The sequence below is a fragment of the Phoenix dactylifera genome, chromosome 6, assembly GCF_051530095.1.
Source record: "Phoenix dactylifera cultivar Ajwa chromosome 6, Ajwa_hap1_PhDact_Kaust_v1.1, whole genome shotgun sequence".
NCBI lineage: Eukaryota > Viridiplantae > Streptophyta > Magnoliopsida > Arecales > Arecaceae > Phoenix > Phoenix dactylifera.
Window position 1 is genome coordinate 8367266 of NC_143195.1, and position 4133 is coordinate 8371398.

The window sequence follows — 4133 nt, forward strand, 5'->3', positions numbered from 1 at the left end:
GATTCCGCCATTCGGGGTTATATGTATTGGAAAATTGGTCATTACCCGGTCTGGGCTGTGTTTGAGCAGCATTGATGTGTTCTTGCACGAGTTCGGGGAATTGGGGCGCTGAGGGGCACTCATGAATAGGGTGGGATGGGCTGGTACAGATAGCACACACTTGTGCTTGGGAAGAGCTAATGATATGTCCCCCTATCATCAGTTGGTCAATCTTATGGGACAATGCATCTACCTTGCTAGACAGGTCCATAGAATGACTTATTTCACAAATGGTCCCTTTTCTTTGAGAACTCGGGGGTGCTTGACGAGAACAAGAAGCATGGTGGAGGGAGTTTTCATTAAGATTTTTAAATAATTGCCATGCTTCATGCTCATTTTGAAGCATGAAAGTCCCCCCGCATACGACATCAATCATCTGACGGTTTCGTTCAGTCAATCCGTCATAGAAACATTGCACTAGCTGCCATTTAGGTATTTGATGATGTGGGCATTTACGGATTAGGTCCTGAAATCTCTTCCAAGTTTCATGAAATTCTTCTCCCTCAGTTTGGGAGAAGCTTGTGATGGCACGTCTAAACTGGTTCGTTCTTCCTATAGGAAAGTATTTTTTTAGAAATTCTTGTTGCATTTGATCCCAAGAACGAATCGAGTTGGCTTCTAAAGAATTCAGCCATTGTTTGGATCTATCTTTAAGGGAGAAGGGGAATAATCTAAGTTTCAAAGCATCGTCAGTGAAATTCTGAATCTTGACAGTGGTGCAAATCTAAAGAAATTCATCTAAGTATTTATATGGGTCTTCGTTGGTGAGCCCATAAAAAGATGGGAGCATTTGGATCACACTAGACTTTATTTCGTATTGTACAGCTGCTACCTCAGGTAATCGAATGCAAGATGGAAAAGTGTAAATGGTGGGAGTAAAGTACCCCCTCAGGAGTTTGGGTTGTTCTTCAGCCATCTCAGGAGGTGGGGATGATTCTAATGTTCTGATCTCAGCTCGAATATTTCTAAGGGTCCGTTCTATTTCAGGGTTAAAAGGTAATAGGTCACGTACTCTAGAATGACTTCCTTGCATACACTAGTACTTGATCAGTCAAGCATGCAATAAAAGATAAACACATCAATCCTTATATTTGTCCTAAAATCACTAGACAGCTCCTAACTGGTCTAAAGAGGGCACCTAAGCCTCCAATCCGGTCTAATGAACCGAGTTGACCAGGTAAGCTCCCGGGTAAGTGGAGGGGTCACGATGCGTTCGCAAAGGTCCCACTTAAAATCCACTTGCCTCGAATAGATGAATTGTCTTCCTTATAGGGACAAAGCTTGCCTAGACATCAACTAAGCCATGGAGCGAAATTGGTGCAACTTTCGGTGATCTTCGTCCTATTGAGATCGAATGTCCCTAGAAGCCAATGTCTAATTGATTTTAATTAAAGTGACACTATGTGAGATTGAGTTCACCTAAGTTGGGCAAGAATCCGGTGATGAAATCCGGCTCTTATCTTGTTGGGGTGATTGCCCTTACTATGTGCGGATTAATTTGTGTATGTGTATCAAGCATGCATTCACACTTTTGCTGAAATTAAAATCAAACAATCACCGCAAAATTTCAAGCTAATAATTAATTTAAATAATAAAGGTTTAGAGGTTACCAAAGAGAATTTCTCTAGCAATTTAAAATTTTTTTTAGGCAAACCTCTACAGCATTCCTTTTCCAGCAGTTCTCTTTTGGATCATTCCAGATTTTTTCTCGATTTCTGATCAAATAATATAAAAAGAAAAATTAAAATTATTAGTAGAAGAGAAAAAGGAGATAAGAAAAGTAACAATAATAGAAAATAATTTTTTATTTTATTTTAGATATATATATATTGAAAGTTTTTTTAATTAATTTTTTTTTAATGATAGGAAAAATAACTATGCTAGCAATCCCCGGCAACGGCGCCAAAAATTGATCGGTTCTTTCAATTTCAAAAATAAACCATGCAATAGCACGTATCCTGTAAGATAGTGATTATGGGTGTCGGTCCACAGGGATTGAAGAATAAGTTATTTTTCTTTTAAAAATAAATCAAGAAGAAGGATTTGCTAACTTGATTTAACTAAATTAAACTATGAGTGCGAATTGGAATTTATCAGAGTAAATAGATCTAGGGTTTGGAATCCACCACATAACATTGCATCAAGGACTATGTTCTTAATTTTTGTCTTTTCGAGAGGCATGCAATTTGGCTACAAACCTTTTAAAATAAAATCATAAAGAGTATTAGGAAGATCATCTTAGACTACTTTAGCAAACATGATTAGTACTAGCATGCTCAAAGTTTAAATATCATAAAGGAATATTTCATTGAACATAAGAATTTAAACAAGTTCCAAAATAATAAAGAAAATAAGAACTATAATTGCCCTGATACATTGCTAGGGCTTCATCCAGCCCTAGATTGGACGTTTAGCCGCGCATGGCTTCCGGACGACCTCCCATCTTCAAGTGAAAGTATTCCCCTCCCATTCTTCCCAAAATATCACAAAATATTCTCTCCCCCCTCTTCTTTCTTTTTTTATTTCTTTTCTCTCGTTCTTCACTACGAAACAGAGCCTCCCCTGTTTCTATCAAACCGAGCTCTCTCCCCCCCTTTGAACCGAACTCCCCATCTTCCTCTTATAGATCACCGAAGACCCAGTGATCGATCCTGAGAGAGGAGGAGGGCGTGGTCTGCGGTCATTGATCTCGCGGAGGCTTGATTCCTGTTGCATGCGAGGGCGTGATGCTAGGAGAATGGCTGGATCTCGGGCGAAGATGATGAAGGGCGTCATCCGTGGAGCGTCGGATTGATTGTAGATGGCCGGATCAATGGAGCTGGCTGCTAGATCGACGGGAGGCTGATGCGGAATGTCTAGATCTCGGAGAAGATGGTGATGGAGCTAGAAACGGATGCCGATCCGAAAGGAGCTGGGTTACCGGCTCGTTGAAGGCAGACGGCTGGGATCGCGGAGGGGTGGTCGCTGGCTGCACCGGCTGATGGCGGAGGAGCTGGATCTCGGCTGCTTCACGGGCGGAAGAAGGGCTGGAGGATCTGGTCGCGGGATCATCGGGAGGACGCCGTGGACGGTCGTGATGCTTACAGAGGGAAAGAAGATGAACAGTGGGATTAGCTTTTGTGTATATATTTTTTTTTGTAACACTGTTCATATGAACAGTGTTTTCACGGAACACTGTTCGTATGAACAATGATTCCAGTATTTTTTTTCCCGAAATCACTATGGATATTTAATTATTTTTTTAAGTTTTAAAATTATAAATTTTAAATGAAGGCATGTAAGGAATTGGTTGGGAATTGACTTTGGATTTGAGGTGGGTCATGATCATTGATTTGCTTGAACTTGTTCTCGAGCCCAATGTCATTTAAATTTACTGCTTCAGATCGGACTTGACAAGACTAAAAATAAGACCATGACTTAATAAAAAACCTTTTTCTCCATACAAAAATAATTATCTAATCAGGACCAAAATCTATTTAATTATAGCCATAGCTTGATTACAACTCCATCAAGTTACTAAATCGGGTCAACACAATCTCCTCCTTATATGTTTTCATGAAAGATCGCAACCAGGAGAGAGACAAGTTCAAAGTCTGTTTTAAGAAAAGAATTATTTACTTCTTACCATATTTTAAATTTATTTCAATGTTTATTCAATTTCATGGTAAAATATGTATTTATCAGTTTAAAAACATTGATAAGTGCTATGGAAAGATAACTAAATTATGAATTATTAAGCACTTATCACGGTCCCGTAAAATTTCCTAACTAACCCTGGGTATGTAGGGAGGTCAAGTGAACAAAAATACTCTAAGCCTTAGGCCCTAAGATGATGCCCTGAGGTGAACCCTTCCTGGGAGAGGAAGTCAAAGTTGACTTTCCTCCCGGTAGAGACAACCCTCCCGGTGCACGGACGCGAGGGAACCGGCCTAGGCGGAGAAGGAACCGTTGGCCTCACGGGTTTGTTCCGTGCCTTAGACTGTCTCTCGACGCCGCTCGCGGTGAGAGGTCTCTTCCGACTCGGGAGAACGACTTTTCTAGGCATTTTGACCTAAAATCGAGGGAAGGACAAGAAAAAATAGGAGAAAACACGA

At 40.4% G+C, this 4133-nt stretch overlaps 1 non-coding gene across 1 annotated transcript; it reads left to right on the top strand.

Annotated features, from left to right (window-relative positions):
• Positions 1 to 473: 473 nt before the first annotated feature.
• On the top strand, positions 474 to 579 carry LOC149753279 (small nucleolar RNA R71). The gene has a single exon (XR_016395812.1). It is a non-coding gene; the product is annotated as a small nucleolar RNA R71 (small nucleolar RNA).
• Positions 580 to 4133: the final 3554 nt, after the last annotated feature.